Source organism: Rhinolophus sinicus, linkage group LG04 (genome assembly GCF_036562045.2).
Source record: "Rhinolophus sinicus isolate RSC01 linkage group LG04, ASM3656204v1, whole genome shotgun sequence".
NCBI lineage: Eukaryota > Metazoa > Chordata > Mammalia > Chiroptera > Rhinolophidae > Rhinolophus > Rhinolophus sinicus.
In genome coordinates, this window is record NC_133754.1 from 137,212,006 (window position 1) to 137,231,547 (window position 19,542).

The 19,542-nt window shown below is 38.9% G+C and overlaps 1 protein-coding gene across 5 annotated transcripts in view; it reads right to left on the bottom strand.

Moving 5' to 3' along the window:
- JAK2 (Janus kinase 2) overlaps window positions 1-19,531 on the bottom strand; it is a 97,202-nt gene extending 77,671 nt beyond the window's left edge. The window contains exons 1-2 of one of the 5 annotated variants that reach the window (XM_019729761.2): window positions 18,669-19,522; window positions 18,215-18,296 (exon numbers count right to left, since the gene is read on the bottom strand). The gene's annotated coding sequence lies outside the window, so the exon portion shown is untranslated. Of the gene's footprint in view, window positions 1-18,169; window positions 18,297-18,610; window positions 18,630-18,668 lie in introns of those variants that run through there. The other 4 variants (XM_019729753.2, XM_074330465.1, XM_074330466.1 and 1 more) reach the window with 4 other exon arrangements.
- Window positions 19,532-19,542: the final 11 nt, after the last annotated feature.

A 19,542-nucleotide genomic window follows, 5' to 3' on the forward strand; every position in this document is an offset into this window, starting at 1 on the left:
CTGAAAATACCAAGTGTGGTAGAGAGGATACAGAACGAAGAATCCTTCAAAGAACTGGTTTTGGAGGGCAATTAGGCTACATCTAATCAGTCTGAAGATACACCTATTTTACAACCCAGATATTCTATTTCTAGAAAAATGAATGTACCAGTACATACTTTTCAGAGTAGCATTATTTGTTATAATTAAAAACCAGAAATAACCTTAATGTTCATCAGTATAAAAAAATGATATCTATTAATTGTGGAATCTTCATACAATGGGAATACTATACTACACTACACTATACATCAATGGGAATGGGCAGATGAGCTTCAACGGGATCTATAATGTTTAATTCTCAAAAAATAAGTCTAAAGGAAAAAGTGACCAAAACATTGTGAAAAGTGGATGGTAAATACAGGCAAAAAAATTATTTTAACATATAAACTTTCTTTTTCTTTCTCATGTGTATTTTGGTCTTTAAAGAGAGAGTAAACATTCATTTCCTCTTGTCATAAATGAAATGTTCTTCTCACATGGTATAGGAAAAATGGATTCTAGATATAAAAGGAAAATTAATTTAGGAAACAAAGTCTTAGAAAAGGTAGCTTTTTAAACGTTTTTATTTTATATTCATACCATCTAATCCACTATGCTGCACATTTCAATTAACTATAAACATTAGATTTAAAATTTTATAAAGTCAGAAATGGTAGAGACTACTATATTAAGCACATTTTGTATAAAGCCATGGGATAAATTTTGTAAAGACGGGTTTTTAATGCTTTAAAACCAAAGTTATTTGGCTGTAGGAAGGGAGGTGTTATGTATTTTCATTGGCCAAAACTTAGAAGTATTTGCTAAAGCAAAAGGCCCTCTGTGAATTTGACACATTAATCCAAAAGATGGTACATAAAAAGCAGTTGGTTATTTGTTAATCTTTTCTTGTACATACACAGACTCTTTCTTCATCTAAAATACACTTACAAAAACTGTAATAGTACAAAAAGAAACCCTCTTTGTATTAATGAACGGAGCAGTGTCTGGGATAACACGAGAATCTTATTTATTATACAAAGACATGTGTATCTCCTATAAACAAGATTAAATGCAAATGACAAATATTTTTTAAATCTAATACAATTAAATTATGTTTCAATGTATTTGATAGGTATTTAAAACTCAAACAGTATTGGTATACACACAGACAGATCAGTGGACCAAAAAAGCATCCAGAAATAGATCCAAGTATATAAGGGAACTTAATAATGATATTCTAATACAATAGGAAAAGGATATTTGTTTACAAAAGGCACTGGCATAACTTACAGTACAACTGTAAAAAACATGCGAAACCTATATTTTATGTAAAAAAATTAATTATATATGAATTAAATACTTAATGTAAAATAAATATAAAACTTTTGAATGAGAATACCGAAAGAACCTTTGAGATGAGTTACCTGGAATGGAAAAACTTTCTTATGCAAAATGAGAAACACAAAATCCATATAACGAAAGTCACACCAATTGGCTGCCTGCATCCATATTTTCTTGTCCTAATAAAAGTGTTTTTTATTCCCACTTGAACTTCAATGCCTTAGTCAGGACATGCACTTGTTCCGTTCCACATAGTCTGTCTGCCCTTCTCCCCACTATCTTACATAACTTGCCTCTTTATCCACAGCAATGACACTGAAGTCATTCACGTTTCTCACTGACACAATAAAGAAAAAGATCTATTATATTAAATTTTCAATTTCTCTAGACAAAAGGAATCATAAACAAAACCAAAAGATAGACTGAGAGAAAATATTTGCAATTCATTTGTCAAACAAGCAGTAAGAAAGCTCCACAAACTGATAAAAGACAAACAATCCACTAGAAAAATGACAAATATATTGCAACCTTTCACCAAAAACATATTTTTGAACTCAAAATATTTACAAAAATTGATCATAAGGAAACATATACTCAGAAATTTAAAAAAGAAAACTCCTAAAAATTGATCATAAGGAAACATGCTCAGAAATTTAAAAAAGATACCTCCTAAAAGTAAACATGACGAAGTCTAAAAACTACTTCAAAGTTGGAGTAACTGTTACAAGGAAACCAACTCTACAATGAGTATAGATGCCTTTATTTCATTTTTATATTATAGTTCTCTTTATATTTGTATTCTATTTCTTCAAAATGACTTAAATACTAAATCATTTCAAGTGTTTGTAAATACTATTGTGTTTGTAAAAAAATCCCTGCTGTTAGCTCTTCTTCATGCTCTTCTGGCTCATTCCCTTACACATTTCAAGTTGGACATTTCCAGTAATTTCTTTGGTGTGCTTTAAAGCCATCCACTTTAATTACTTCTATACCAATAAAATCTTTCACATATGTACATCCTTTCCAAACATAACATCTAAACAAATAAATAATAAAATAAAGGAAATAGACTGATACACTTGACTACATAAAGTTATAAACGTAAGTATTTTTAAAACTGAGAAAAAAACATATGCTACAAAGGCTTAATATGTTTATACAAGTAATCCTTACAAATCAATGAGAAAATGGACAAAGAACATGAACAGGCATTTCACAAAAACACAAACATTCCCTAAAATGAAGACAAGGTCAACATCATTAATAATCAAATAAAAGTAAATAAAAATGAGATATTGTTTCTTCCTTATCAGACTGGCAAAGATTAAGATCAGCAATACGCAGTGTTGGCAAGGATATGAAAAAACAGTATCTAAGAATTTGTGAGTGAGTGAGTGATTGACTCACTAAGTAACCCACTGACCCACTAAGTGACTTGAGTGACTAACTGATGAGCTGAATGAATGAATGAATGAATGAATGAATGAGTGGACGACCCTACAAGATGACACAATTCATTTACAACTGTATCTGAATTTGCCACTACACAGAAACATCCAGAAAGGTATTAAAATTTGTTAAGCAAGTTCTTTCTGTCAATCACAAGAAGACGTGCAATTCTTTTTGCCCTTTTTATTGATGAATGTAATTTTTAAATGACCGTTTTTATTCACTTGAATTTTTCTATTTGAAGAGATACGGTTCAAAGTTTATATATTACTATTGCCTTTTAAAACTGTGTATAAAATATACGCAAATGCATACTTTTAAAAACATCATGATTCCCATAAGAAGCAAGGGATCTAAGGTGAATACTTGTCATTCTTGAGGCTTTGTCAAAGATGATGAGAACATCTTCACATTTAAGGGATACTAAAGTCAAACCATCATTTTACCTTGGGCCAGTCACAGAAGCACGTACACGACAGGCAACAAGTTTAAAAACCTCCTGCGAAACCTGATGCCAGGGTTTACATATAAATACAAAGAAGAGAAAATGTAAATTATTCTGCAAATGTATTCCCTTCCCCTATTTTTAGTCTTAGGAGAAAATTTTGAGCTACTCTTTGGAATCATGCTTAATGATGACTACATAGGAAAAGGCAGATTTAAAATTTATAACACACACAGAAAAACGATGGCGGAAAGTGCTTGAAACAGATCTTTGAAAATTGGGTTTTTTTTCCCCCCTTCAGATCTCATTTGAAAACCATCATATTCCAAGCCTGTATTACAAAAAAAAAAAAAAAGTTAAAGATCTTTTTAAATTTAAAAAGTGATGTGTTTACCTGTAGAAAATAAAATTGCACAGGGACTTTAATTCCACTGTTGCTTTAATTCCAATACTATCTTTTGCTACTAATATTCAAAAAAATTTAAGTTATTTAAATCAGGATAAATTTAAGTTCATAATGATTTTAATAATACTACCATACCAGAAAAACACTATTTCAGATAGTCCTCTAAAATAATTCTTTAAAGATTATATAATGTATTAGATTTAAAAATTAAGCACATATGGATAAACAAGCAAAGAACAAGGAATACATAAATATGGAAATGAAATATAATTCTCTACACATTGAAGCATTTTCTGTTTCAGATGGATTTCCACTTCCTCATTTATCCATCATGAGTCAGGTAGACTTATCCTATAGTTCACTATTTTCTTCTCTGGATCATTCCCCAAGACCTAAAATCCTCTCCTCGTGAATCTTTCCATGTCAAACCTTTGTAAAAACCAATATATTGGAACTTTAGGGGTTCCAATTCTCCAATGAGTCACCTTATCCTATGGACTGCCATTATGAACGTGACAAACTTCTCTTGGTATGCAAATTTGATACAGATAAAACCGTATTGTGAATTTTTAATAATTTAAGGCCAAAAATAGATTAATAAGAGCAGACTCACAAGTTAGGAAATACCCATTCATTAAATACAAATAACACCTCAAAATAAAGCCAAAAAATAAAAATAAACATGGAAAAACCAAGGCTAAATCCAAATTTAAAAATAAGACTAAGGAGGGAAATTAAATAGAATAATTAAGTTGAATAATTGACACAAACATCTGCTTATAGTCCTAAACTGTTGATTTATTGAAATTTTTTTTCAAACATGTAAATACCTCCCATGTGCCATAAACACTATACAGGGCCTGAAAATAAATAAATAGAAATATTCCCTAATTTAGAAATTACAGTATAGTTTCACAGCAGTCATGATGAAACAAAGCAAAGTCTAGAAATAGGCCCAACTATACACATCATTTAATACATCATTTCTCTTTCGCAGCATCGGAGAAAAGAAGGATTATTCAACAAATAGTGTTGGAACTACTGGACAACCATCTGAGGGAAAAAAGATGGATCCCATCTTATACCTTGCACCAATATAAACTCCAGATGGATCAAGAAAACGGGAGAGTTTCAAAATATAATTTCTGGTTAAGCAGAGACCTAAGTATGTTTTTTGTTTGTTTTTGTTTTTGTTTTTAAGTCTTAAAAGGAATACTAAGAAAGAGAACAGCATTAAAACCCAAAAAAGCATGCATGGCCAAAAAAGAAAAAAAAAATCACACTATAAACAGAGACAAAAAGATTAAAAGACAACCTGGGGAAAATATTTACAATTCACTTCACAAACACAGAGCTATTTTTCTTAGTCTAAAAAGGGCTCGCACAAATCAAAGTAAATGGTCTGACAGAAAATGGGCCAGGATATGAGTGAACAGTTCCCAGAAAAGAAAAACTTAAAGCAAATTCAAATTATAAGATTCCATTTTTTCACATCTCAAATTGGCAAATATCAAACCATCTGAAAACAGGTATAGAAAAGTATAAGCTGGCATTTCTATGGAGATCAATTTGGCAATACTTACTGAAATTAGTAACACATACCACTTTTGAAGAAGCAATTCCTCTTCTATTCAATCTAGTGTTATGTTTACATATACACAAATTGACATATGTGAAGAGATATTTACTGTTTTTTGAATTCTAAAACATTTAAAATGCCATCTGTTCAGAGTACATAACATTTTTTATAGAATACAAAGAAGAGAAAAATACAGACAACTCTTTCAAAGAGCTTTGCTCTAACAGGGAGTGGAACATGGGGCAGTAGCTTGAAGAGAATGTGCCAAGTAATGATACAAATTGGGAAATGGCAAACTAATGCTCACAGATCCAATTCAGACAGTTGCCTGTTTTGTAAATAAGCCTTTGTAAGTCCTTTCATTTATGTATTGCCCTTGGTTGCTGTTGCACCAGAAAGGCAGAGTTGAGTAGTTTCAATAGAGACAATCTTGCCAGCAAATCCTGAAATATTTACTATCTGGTCCTTCCTAAAATAATTTTGCCAACCCCGGTTTCAGTAATCCTGAGCCTAGTCCCCAAACATCATCAGCATCACCTGGGAACTTGTTAGAAATGCAAATTCTCAGGTCCCACTCCAGACCTACCGAATCAGAAACTCTGGAGGTGGGGCCCAGCATTTTTGTGTTTCAACCAGCCCTCCAGGTGATTCTGATAAGAACTACTGGGTTAGAGAACAGTTCCAGAACAGCCAGCAACAGAAGAGGACCCACCAGAGGTTTGTGTTCACAAACAATGGGCATTGAGATTTAATGGAAGCCTAACAAGCAGAAAGGGCTTAAAGGAAAGACAGTGAGGAAAATGCTGCTGGAGGGTGAATAAAAGGAGACCCTTGTACTGTAGCAATGGAAAGCTTCGCAAAACTACCACCAACGCTAACATGGAAAATATACACGGTTGACCCTTGAACATCACAGGGATTAGGGGTGCTGACCCCCTCTGCAGTTGAAAATCTATGTATAACTTTTGACTGCCCCCAAACTTAACTTTTATTAGCCTACTGTACCAGAAGCCTTACCAATAACATAGTCAATTAACACATATTTTGTATATTACATGTATTACATATTTATTTTTACAGTAAAGTAATCTAGAGAAAAGAAAATGTTAAATAAGTCATAGGGAAGAGAAAATACATTTACAATAGTGCATTTATCAATAAAGTCCACATCACCTGATGATGATTTACTATTCATTAAGTGGCCAAATGGATCATCATGAAGGACTTCATCCTCAGTCTTCACACTGAGCAGGCGGACGAGGAGGAGGAAGGGGGGGCTTGGTCCTGCTGTCTCGGGAGCGGCAGAGGCAGAAGAGGTGGAGGAGGTGGAAGGGGTACTGGAGAAGTAAGGACACTAGGTGCAACCTGACGAAAAGATACCGTAATTTCTGTCTGACTTTTTTGCTTTCTCATTTCTCTAAAGATGTTTCTATATAATACCAATCCCCCTTCCACAATTTGCGTTAGTTTTCCTGCCAGTATCACAGAAGGGTCCATGTCGTAAAAGAAGTCCAAAGCAGTCCTGAATAATTAGAACCCCTGTCAGATTGTCTAATGTCAATGTGTTTTCTGGCACCACTTCTTCTAGTACCTCTTCTTCCTCAAGGTCTAGCACTGGTTAGGAAGCATTCGTCTCCATCACGTTGTCTTCTGTTGATTCTTCTGGTGTGGTGTGTATTAGCTCTTGAATTTCTCCAAGATCCATATCTTGAAAGCCTTCACGCCCTACCTTTTTTTGCCATATCCATCATCTCTTTCACGATTTACCTGATGGGCTGTCATAATTCCTGTGAATTCATGCACAACATCTAGACAGTTTTCTCCAGCAGGAATTTACTACCTCAGGCTTGATGGCTTCCATGGTTTTTTCTATAACAATAATGGCATCTTCAATGGTGTAATCCTTCCAGACTTCCATGCGTTCTCTCTGTCAGGGTCTTCCATAGCAATGATGATCCTTTCCATTGAGTACTGTTTATAATGAGCCTTAAAGGTCCTCATGACTGACCCCATGGTCTAGAGGCTGAATTAGAGACGCTGTGTTTTGGGGCAAGGAGATCACTTCGATGCCTTCAGTGTTGAACTCATGGGGTTCTGGATGGCCAAGGGCATTGTCCAGTTTGAAAATAACTTTAAAAGGCAGTTCCTTACTGGCAAGGTATTTCCTGACTTCAGGAACAAAGCAGCAATAAAATCAATCCAGAAGAAGGGTTCTTGTTGTCCAGGCTTTCTGGCACAACCAAAAGACTGAGAGCTGGTGTTTTATCTTTTCAAGGCTCGGGGGTGAGCAGCTTTCCAGATAAAGTCAGTCCTGATCATAAAGCCAACTGCATTTGCACAAAGCAGTAGTTAGCCTATCCCTTCCTGCCTTAAATCCTGGTGCTCTTGCTTCACTTCCTTACTAATAAACGCTTCTTTAAGGCATTTTCCAGAACAGGGCACTTTTGTCTATATTAAAAACACGTTCAAGCAAGATATCCTTTCTCCTCAATGATTTTCTTAATGATATCTGGGAATCTGCCTGCTGCTTCTCGGGTGGCAGAAGCTGTTTCTCCTGGTATCTTGACATTTTTTAAGCCAAATCTCTTTCTAAAATTATCAAACCATCCTTTGCTGGCATTAAATCCTCCAGCTTTAGATCCTTCACCTTTCTTTTGCTTTAAGTTGTCATATAATAACTTTGCTTTTTTTTTAAATTATAGTAGTCTATAGTTATGCCTTGCTTATAGCAATCCTGCACCCACATAAAAGCTTCATTTTCAATATGAGATAAAAAGGTGTTTCACAAAAAGTACAAAGTTTTCGCACCTGCTTGCACAGCTACGATCACAATTTCACAAATTTTCTTTCCTTTTTTTTTTTACAGTGGTCCTTACGTTAGGTTCATTTATCTTAAAATGGCAGGCAACCGCAGCTGCAGACCTCAATCTAGGGTACATATCAAGCAATTCAACTTTTTGTTGATGTCATGACTTTTCTTTGCTTCTTGGGAGCACTTCAAACATCATTAGTGGCACTTCGTATGGGTCCCACGGTATTATTCAAGGTTTACAGCATTGCACTAAACACAAAAATACGCAAGAACCACAAGAGATCACTTTTGACTGTGACAGGAAATTTACACATGGAGATGATTAGTGTCACACAGCATACTAAGCGGATACTAACAACACTTGCGTTCACAGCAGTAGCAACAGGAAGTGGGTATGAAATCATTATAGTAGTGCAGTATGTACTATGGTTAATTTTACACATTTATGATTTACTACTGCATCTTAGTTTATCTTCATTTATTTTGACAGTGAATGACACCATGTCAAGTCTGCACATAAGTGTTGATAAATTTTAACTTTTTATGATAGATTTGTGTACATTTTATGATAGTAAATGATAAAATAGACCAGTATCCACATACAACTATACATTTAAAAAATACCTTTTTCTTATTATTTTTTTTAGAACAACTCAGCAAAATAAAATTCCTTTTATTGTTGAACAACATTGTTTCACACATGCATCAAACAGGCCAAAAAAAGAAAGAAAGAAAGAAACAGCAACTTCATAGACAAAAAAAGAAACTTTATTTTTGGCCTTTTTCACCATCTAACAAAGCAACTGCTTATAGTACAGATAAGTACACATACAAAAAAGTCACTGGAATGCTCGGAATGAATGTTTGTATGTTGTTTTTGCTTTTCTTACAAGGCCTTTTTTCTCCTCTGAGATTACAATGAAAATGGTCACACTACAAGTAAAATCAGAAGTAGGACAAAGAATGCTCCAAAGGCTTGCGATCATCCCCAGATCATTAAAAATGGCTGACCTCTGGCCCGGCCCGGTGACTCAGGCAGTTGGAGCTCCGTGCTCCTAACTCTGAAGGCTGCCGGTTCGATTCCCACATGGGGCAGTGGGCTCGTAACCTCAAGGTTACTGGTTCAACTCCTCGAGTCCAGCAAGGGATGGTGGGCTGTGCCCCCTGCAACTAGTAACGGCAACTGGACCTGGAGCTGAGCTGCGCCGTCCACAACTAAGATTGAAAGGACAACAACTTGACTTGGAAAAAAGTCCTGGAACTACACACTGTTCCCCAATAAAGTCCTGTTCAAAAAAAAAAAAAAGGCTGACCTCTAACAATATGTACAAAAATATACAATGTAAAAATACACATTTCCCTTTTTAAAGTACTTTTAAGAAAAAAAGCAGGGCCTTGCAAGTTTTGGTTCTTTTTTTCCTCCCCTGCTGCAAATTCACAATGCGCTTTTGGCGGGGTGGTACAGAGCGTCTGTCATCTGCAGGTGAGCTGCCCTCGGTGGGAGGGTGGGCGGGACTCTCCATTGGCTGGTGATCACCTTCATGAGGCAGGAAGTGGAGGGTGAATAGGTCACGGCTGCCTTGTTTTTTTTTAAGTTTATCTTTTCCTTTTTTGTTGTTTAGTCATTCTCATCAGTCTTCTGCTTCTTGGTGTCAACGTCATCATCCTCATCATCTTCAGCTGCCCTTTTGCTCATAGCTGCCCCTGCCTCCTCATCTTCATCTCCATCCTCTTCCCCACCCTCACCTTCCTCCTCCTCCTCCTCTTCCTCTTATTCATCTACCTCATTGTCAGCCTCCTGCTCCCCTTTTTCCTCATTCGCATTCCCATTAGCAGGTGTCTCTCTTACATTTTTCTGCTTCCTCCATAACTTCTCCTTTAAGTCCTTGGTGGTGACCTAGGAGCTGGTGTCCACGGCCCGTCTCACGTGGTGGGGCATGCCAGTGATCCCATACAGTGGATTAAAAAGAAAGGAGACTTCAACAACTCTGGCAAAAAAGCTGCCAGGCTCCACCACCACAGAGGTAGCGCGCGGCGGGGGTGGCTGTGGTGACGGGAGCCAGACAAGGAAACAAGGCAAAGATGGCTTTTCAGAGCAGCCAATGGGGCTCTTTTTCTTCATTTTTTTAACATTTCTACCCTATGCAGTTCATCTGGGAGTTTTTCAAATTATCACAAATCTCAAAAAAATTTTCCAATATATTTATTGAAAAAAAATCCATATATAAGTGGACCCACACAGTTCAAACCCATATTGTTCATGGGTCAACTCTACTTAATGAATTAATGAGACTCTCGGCAGAATATTGAAGAAGCAGCCTGCTTCTTCTAGCTGCCTTAATAATTGAGAGAGCAGGGAGATGAACTAAAGAATGAGCTATTCACTTTTTCAGTGGAATTTCAAGGAAATTCAAAGGCTCAGAACAGTTTTTTCAGCCAGCAAAGTGTTCTTAAAGAAAGGGCCTCAGACAAAGATTAAATCTAGAATGGGGCTGTAACATCCATGGTTAAAACCTCAGCAAGATCTAAGTCAGTACCTCATAGATCCTTTCAGACCAAAGATTATCTAAGGATCTTAGGAGTGTTGTTCCACAGCAGCCTCACAGGGAACCTAGAGCAGGAAAAAGCTCCTCTCAAAAGAGATTTGTGGGTATAGCTTTTGTCTGATGGAGTAGATTATGAACACAGGATGTCCACGAGGTTTTTAAAGGAGTTGTATCAGCTGAGAATGAAAGGGACAGTAACTACTCTATTTTGCCACGGATAATGCACTCCTGGGTATAAAGCGCACCCACGTTTTGGGCCCAAACTTTCAGGGAAAAAATCTTTTGTTTTAATTTTTTAATTCAAATTTTTATTTGTTTACATTTCGGTACTTGTTTTTTGTATCATAAAGGAATTTTAGCATTTATTTTTTAACATTATGGTACAAGAAATGTTATGTAACAAATAATTACAAAACACAAGAACAGATAGAAGAAATTTATATACCAGTAACAAATTTACGATATTTACACATCATAGAAAGCCAAGAACTCTTCGTTGTTGCAAGTTTGTCTTAAGTTCCATAAAACCGATTATCGTATTCCAGGTATTTTGGAATACGATATCGCATACAGATATCGTTATTGATTTCTAGAGTTACACTTTTAACTCATAAACACAAATAAAAGAATTAAAAACATTTATATAGATATGGAATTAGTGCTACCCATGTATAATGAGCATCCTTATTTTTCCCTCATAAATTTGGGCAAAAAAATGCACATTATACACAGCAAAATATGGTACATAAAATAAAAGGAGGCCTTTGGACCCTAAGCCACACTGTACACAGAAAGCAAGTTCAGAATATTACTCAGTTGCAAACACAGATCAATTCTTCTGAGGAAAAAAAGTGATTTAGGATGTGAAACCAAAGACCAAAAGCAGCAGCCCTGGTCCACGAACAACTTCTAGGGAGTAGGAGTGAAGCCCAATTAAGGAATTGCCAACATGCGCCCAGCCAGGTCTCAGAATTGCCACAGACGACCGTGTGCCTCCCTTGTCCCTCTCTTTAAACAGGAATGTCTACTGCAGTCAACAAGTGCCTTTCCAATCTCGCATGTTAATTACGTGGGGGCATATAACTTGTCTCTTCAAAGGTCTTCAGAAGAGGAATCATTCCCAAGAATTCATCCCCAAGGAACCTGATCTGTATCTGGACCTGATTTAGATGATGACATACTGGATTTTGAGCTGAGTCATAAAGGAATGTGAAGTAGAGGTCTCCGAGGAGGGGGTCACTCTATATTGCATGTATTTTGGACATGGGAGGGATATGAAATGAGGCAAAAGGGTAAACCATGGCAATAGTATTGTCCAGAGGTAGCCATGACAGTATCTCCCATCCCACGTTTTCTTCCACAGTGTGACCTTAACACTGCCCAAGTAATAAGTGGAGTCCAATCCTCCGTGTTCAAACACTCTCTTTTAAACCCTGACTAACCATGTAAGGAAGCCAACTACCTTGAGGCCCCCACATTGTAAGGACGTCCAGGCCACATTAACAGCCTCAGCTGAGAGCTTAGTCAAAGCCAACATCAACTACCACTCATGTGAGTGCAAACATCTCTAGATGATTCCAGACTCCCACTTCCAAGTTACCCCCAGCCAACAAGTCTTCCCAACTGAGATCCTAGACATTCTAGAGTAGAAAAAAGCCATCATTGGTGTGCCCTATCTGAAGTATTGACCCATAATATCTGTGAGTGTAGAGTATTTGTTTCACATCATTCAGTTTTGGGGTAGTTATGTCTCGTAGCAAATAGCAACCAGAATACATACTGATAGAAATGATCTTGTACAGGGAAAAATTTAGAATACAAGAGGGAGAAATACAATGGCAAAGTCCGTGAGCGCAAAGGGGGATGGGTTGCTCTACACAAGTAGATGGAGAAGCCTTAGATGGGACACTGAACAGTTCATTCGTTGCAAAGGGGAAAGGGCATAGTATAGGTACAGATACAGAATAAAGGGTGGGGGGAGTACTGATGGTAGATTGTTATTTAGAAATATAGAAGCAAGCACCAGAAGATGCTATTATGAAATCTGAAAGCAATTTCCTGTAAAACAGGAATCAGAAATGTGGGGAGGGGCAAGAAGCTGTTGGGTTTTTGTTATAAACAGTGGTAAGCCATTCAATTCTTAAATTTTATACACATTTTACCATGGGATTCTACCCTTTTAGAGTAAATAAAGTTTTTAGGAAAGATTTTGTCCATCCCCTCATTTTCCAAATGAGGAAAAAAGAAGGCTCAATGATTACATGACTGGCTCAAAATCATACACGATGTTGGCAAGAGTCAATTCCTGATCCACTGATTTCCAAAATGGTGCACTTCCTGACATCGCAGTACCTTTCATATTACAAAAATATTATCTAGTGGCATTATGTTTCATAATCAGAATTTATGAAACTAAAATCATTTAGTAAGCAATAATGAATGCCCTATTCCCAAGGACTGATATCAAAAATACAGGCTGAAGGATGTTCTTGGGAAAGCAAAACAAACCCATGGACTATCCCAACCTCGTCCACCTCTGGCAGCTACACTGTGCAGGCTTCAAAAGCAGATGCTTCCTCTTGACCTTTCTAATTCTCCTAACCTGAACACTCTTAACCACGCTATCTTCAGTTTTATGTTATCTACCAAGAATTTCTCTTTCCTTTTAGAAACTCATACCTTATCATTTTATTCGGACCACTTGTCTCTCCTGTTAGATCACTCTGAATGTCTAATGCTAACCACTGAATGTCTACTTATTCAAATAACACAAATGCAGAGCTAACGTCCACCAGGAATAACAGTACCTGTGTAGTGTGAAATGAAAGGATACATAAGAATGACAAAGAATGATTGTTGAAAATATATCCCAGTCTTTATTATGCCTAAAATTCTCATCATTAGTCCCAGTGATAAGAGTTTTGGATAGAAGTCTCTATTGTTCACCCAAGTGTCAAATCCAAAGGTCGTCTGTTATACTTGAGAGAGCTGCATATTAACTATGTTTATTTCTGCATGGAGAAACCACAAGCAATTTTCTTCTTTTTTCTGCTTTTATACATTTCATATTAGGTAACACACTAGTACATATTTTTAAGAACTCTTTTCAATTCTTATTCTTCTCATTTCTTGGCAGTGATCAACAATGATCAACATGTTAATCATTCTCACCTTCTTAACCTACCCAGTCACTTGCTTCTCGTACTAACTGCTCCCTCTTTGTCTCCTTTTCCAATTCTTCTTTCACCCACTCTCTAATTATAGGCTATCCTCAAGGCTGGGCACCACAACCCAGGCCTTAAATTTCTCTGCCAAATTCTAGTCATATATCCCACTGTCACCTCAACATATCCAAAATATAAATCTAGCTATCTGTATCTCCTCAACCAGCCACTTATACTTTCATACCTATTTCGGTCAATACTGCCATTAATAAATTTCTGGTTCTTTCTTTATTACTAACTAGCTGAGTAACTTTGGACACATCTTTAAATCTCTCTGGGTCGCAGATTCCTAATGCACAAAATGTATAGATTGGCTCAGATGCTCCCAGATGTCTTGGCGTTCCAACATTCTTCAATTTCATAACCAGGATTTATTAAAATAAAATAATCAGTCATCTTTGATTACTCCTCTTCTCTGCCTCCCCACATTCTCCTTTCTTATCCAATCCATAATGAAGTCTTATGTGACATCTCTCCAGTCTTATTTCCACTAAATGCACATCCTCATTACTTCAAACCTAGATTATTTTCCCAGTCCTATCACTTCTCATTCCAATTCATATTATACCTAGCATTGGTGCTGCTCTGATTTTCCTAAAATATTTCTTTTAGCAGGCTCTTTCTCAATCTAAAACTTTTAAATCTTCTCTGTTACCTATGGAGCAAAGTACACTCTTCTCATCCCAGCAGTTAAGGGCATCCAACTCTAATTCAAATCTACATTTTTAACCGGATTTCTCCCTCCTCTCCCACACAAATCTTCATTTCAGTCTGTTTTTATGTACAGTTTTCTGAATATGTCACCCATATTTTGCCTTTGTTTACCTCCTACACAAGTTTCCTCCTCTTATGCAAAATCCAATCCTGCCTAGTTTTGATTCTACCTCCTCTCCTCTGGAGACTTTTCTGCTCACTTCAACTCTAAGTGACTTTCATTACTTATCTCTCCAATTACATTTTAAGCCCTCAGTGAAAGGAACCTATTTTCTATTTTTCTGCATCTCTTTTAGACATAGCAAAGTACCTTTTACATTGTAGGTATTAATAAATATTTGTTTGGCAACTGACTAAAGTCCCCTTTTAATACATAGCATTTATTCAATGCTCCCCATGTGCTCAGCACTCTGTGCATACTTTTTAAAAAATCTAGGTATTGTTCATCAAAGCATACACAATCAATTTGAAAAAAATATGGCTAACACTAGGGAAGTAACTATCAAACCACCAAAGCATGGTATATAAGTAAACTACGTGAAGATATTCTAAGACTAAAAGAACTATAGAAATATAGAGAGGAGAAAAGCAATATTTAGTGAGAAACAGTTTCACAAAAGAGGGAATTTTAATTGGGAGTATAGTCATAGTAATAGTAGTAATAATAGTAGTGGTAATAAATAATTATAATAATAATCACCAAAACTTAAGGTGTGCTTAATGTGCCAAGCACTGACGGGGCTTGAGGACTTTTCATGTATGAACTCACTTAATTTTCACTACAAGCCTATGGAAAAGGTACTATAATTCGCCTCATTTTTCATATGAGGAGATTTGATGCCCTGCTCAGTTATTCCACACCTAGTAAGCAGTGCAACAGGATGCAAGACTGAGCTTGGTGGAAGAAGTATGGAAAACATGAGTGCAAGTTAAAAGATGGAATAAGCATCGCTGTTTTTAGACAATGTGGAAAGCAGCTTGCAGGAGAATGCTTATTGAAGGTCCTTAGACAAAACACTGAATAAATAGGGCTGGGATTGATAGCAGAGTATCTTGAAAACCAGAAAAGGGAAGTTAAATTCAACACGTATGAAGTGGGAAGGCAGTGAAGATCTGGGGGCAAAAGAATGCCACAATAAGGAGTATGAGAGTGACATGTTTATTAAGGATAAATAGAAGGGAGAGATGCTAGATTCTGAGAGGTTGATACGACTTTCAATATTCCAAGCTAAGGAAACGAGTCCTGGGATTCCGGTGGGAAAGTGAGGGAAGCAGAGACAGAGGGACAAAAGAAATATGAACAGGACATGTTGAATGGGTTAATATAAGAGGTAAATGAAAGAGACAGTTTAAAGATGACGCCAAATTTAAAGCCTATATAACCAGGAGAGAAGGAAATTACAAAGAGGTACAAAAATAATGATTTTCATTTGGGGCATGTTGAGTTTAAGGAGACAGTCATAAATACTAGAAGACCAGTATTGTGACTAGAATGACAAGGGAGCAGTAAGATTAGTTTTAAAATGAAAGAACTTGAGAGCAGCTATAAAGGTATTGGATGGGAGAGGAAATATACTAAGCCATGATCAGCTGCTAGTAGTTTTGTATCAATAATTGTATCACTAATTTCAGTGGAGATGAGTATCAGTTAGTGACCCACATTTAAAAAATTAAGTTTTTCCATTACAAATACAGATTTTTTTAATCAAACAAGCCAACCAAAAGCTAAGGCATAGGTTCCCAAACTTACTCCATTCAGGAAATCTTCGGTCTTAGTCATTTTTTTCCCAGCACCCGTACGCCAAAAGAAATACTTAAGTAGGTAGGTTCTAACCATTTAAGTTAATGTTCTTACAACTTAGTGTTTGTTGGGCACTATACAACTTCTCAACCTTGGAATTAAACTGGATGTCACACTCTCATTTCCTGTATCATTGACTTTCATGCATATTTGCTTTTTATCAGAGCAATCTCTAAAAATACAGCTTTGCAAAGACATGACATTGTAGAAAGAAATTTGTCAATTTAATGTTGAAACTGTGAACTACCTCAAATGAACAGTTCCAGCCTGAGTTCACTGGCACTCTGGGGCACCTCAGCACACAGTTTGGGAAACTGGGAGCAAAGGGAAGGGGCCCAAAAAGAGACCAAAAAAATGTAATGTGGGAGGAGCAAAAGAAAGTGCTTGGCACAATTAACCACCAGAGGGCAGCACAACAGTTGGTAGGGGCAGCACAATGGGGGAGGGGTGTCAAGAAGGGAGATAAGACTAGAACCTTTCCATAAAAAGGCTATATACCCCTTAACCAGTTCAAGGCCTAAAAGTCCTTTTTCTCCTTTCCCTAAAGAGGATGAAACACTGGTCACTGGCAGATCACCTTATGCACATTCTGCCCTTCTCTGAATCTCCTTGGCCTACCCAGGCTTGATAGTAGCCGAGACTTTTACAGTAGCCAAGCAATGTACTACTTTGCATGCATAATCTTATTCAATCTTCACAACAATCATAAGAAAAATGAGGCTCAAAGAGACTTTAAATAATACAACTGTTACGTGGCAGAACACGAGGTTTCAAACGCAGATCTGACTCCGAAGACAATGCTCTTTCCTGTTCTGCCTCAAAAAGCATCCCAGCTTTCAGCAATAGCCAGGTGAAAAGCACAGAAAAGATATCACTTCCCTGCCAATACCTGAGACAACTATCTCAAATCACTAGGAAAAACCAGTAAATGAAACAAACTATTCCTTAACTGATCCCTAAAACACTGTAAACTCCAAACACAGGTCATTCAATTAAAGCAAAAACAAACATTCTGTGCTTATCTAGTCAGCAAGTACCACAGCTTTCCTTGTCCTACTCAGGCAAGTGTTGGACACATTCAGTTTGGAGATGTGTTACACACTAACAGATATGTGCACATGCAAACAAATGATTCTCACACTTGAAAAGGTAAAAGGTGAAGGGTATGGGGAGAGGGAGGCCAAGGTTGATTATTCATCTTAAAATCTGCTGGGTGTTATATCAGAATATTTGCAGTAACCCAACAACTCACTTGTATAAACCTATTATGAAACCAAAAGCAATCATCATCTCTCCTATTCCCACTTCTAGCTTCCTTCTCCACATTTCTCCACCCCTCTATGTATGACACACCTCAGCCACTTCCAGCCTTTCATTCAGAGAAAAGGAGTTTCTCCTGGCAGATTAATAACCACCGGAAAGCAAACTGGGTAAATTCAACCGACACAGCAAACTTAGGCAGATAAAACCATCCAGGAAGCATTCAATGCGGTAGCAGAAACCCCAGCAAGAACGGCTAACGTGTTCTCTCAATAGGTATCTCTTAGTACGTAATTGAAAATGTTCCTCTTTGAAAGATTAAGAATCTGGCTGCTTGAAGAAAAAGGACTATGTTTGCTCTGCAAAGCCGTGTTATTTTGTATAATCGGCTGAGAAAGAAACAATAAGTGTTTCTTAAAAGATCCAAGACCAACAATAAACACCCCCCAAACACCCTCCCAGACCAACATTAAAAGTGCAGCACTGCCATTTTCAGAGGAGTAAGCAACCTTCAGTCCCGCCTGTCTTCCAACCTTCCTACGCACGCACTCGCAGCTCATGATACCCTCACCTTTACTGCAGCGATAAAGGACAGCAGCCAGGACTGCATACCCACCGTCGAGGGAAGAGGAGGAAGGACCTCTTTTTCTGCAGAAGAAAAGCAGTTCACATCTTGTTCCCCCGCCTGTGTCTGAAACCTTTAAAAAAAAAAAAAAAAAAAAAGCAGCAGTTACTACTGCAGAAATTCAGGGGAAATGCATGCTCTTTTCTAGGCTGTTTGGATGTCTAGAAAATTTTAAAGAGGGTTAAGTAAAGGGTGGGAGTGGATATCAGGCAACCATGGATGCAAATATCAACAGAACACTCCATTGTATGTTGTCCTTAAAGAGGAAGATTTTCTTGCTGTGAAGTTTACCGCCACAGCAGGGGGAAAGCGGGGATCAAGAGGTGAGAGAGAAGTGGAAAGGCAACTGCTGCCCCCACCCAGAAACTAGGCAGCAATAACACCCACCCGCTGCACAGATCGGACGACGAGGACGCGCCCCCAAACCCACAGGGGCTGCTCCTACCAGGCGCCTCCAGCCGGCCAAGGTCTTCGAAGCCCCAAGAGCGGGCACGGGTCCGAGCGTCCGCCAGGCTGGGCCCTTCGGGGCCCTCCCGTGCGGGTTCGGCTCTCACTCACATCCCTCGGCGGCGGGGACCGGGCCTCTCCCTGCGCGGCGGTAGCAGCTCTTCGCCCGACGCGCACCGCAAGTCGGGGCCCAGGAGCCGAGCGGCCGAGGCGGCGGCGCGAACTCCCGAGCGAGCCGGGCGCCGGCCCAGCCTGTCAGCGCCGAGGGAGGCCGTTAGCGGCAGTCGCTGCTGCCCCCTTCTGCTCCTCTTCCTCTCTACTTCCTGCAGCCCACTCCGCGCCTACTTCAGGCAACCGGGAAGCCCGGCACGGTCGTCTTCTCCACCCGCTCCCGGGCCAGCCTGTCCTCTCAGCGCCGCCGGCCCCACTCGGACTCGGCACCCCCCACCCAAGTTGGCCTCCAGTCCCGCAGCTTGTTCCCAGCTAAGGCGGTAGAGAAGCCAGGCGGGGGCGGGAGCGGGGGCGGGGGCCTGGCGCGCGCCCCCGGACTGCGCGTGCGCCGCTCCACCCGGGCGCACTGCTGCCGGCTAGCGCCGGGGCTCACAGGGAAGGGCCACGCGGGACCGTGGCCTCTCGCGAAGCCGGTAGACGCGCGCGGAGATTCCCGGGACAGCCCCGGGGCCAGAGCGGGCGGAGGAGTTGAGCTGGCGCAGGCTAGCGGGGCCGGCCCTCCCCAGATGGTGTGGGGGGGGGGGGCCGCTCCCCACCGTGGAGGCGGCTGGGAATGAGTCAGCCGGGCCGGGAAGGCGCCCCCTGCGCGCAGCCTGGCACCGCACAGAGACTTTCCCCTCCCGCGCACTCGTGTTTCCTTT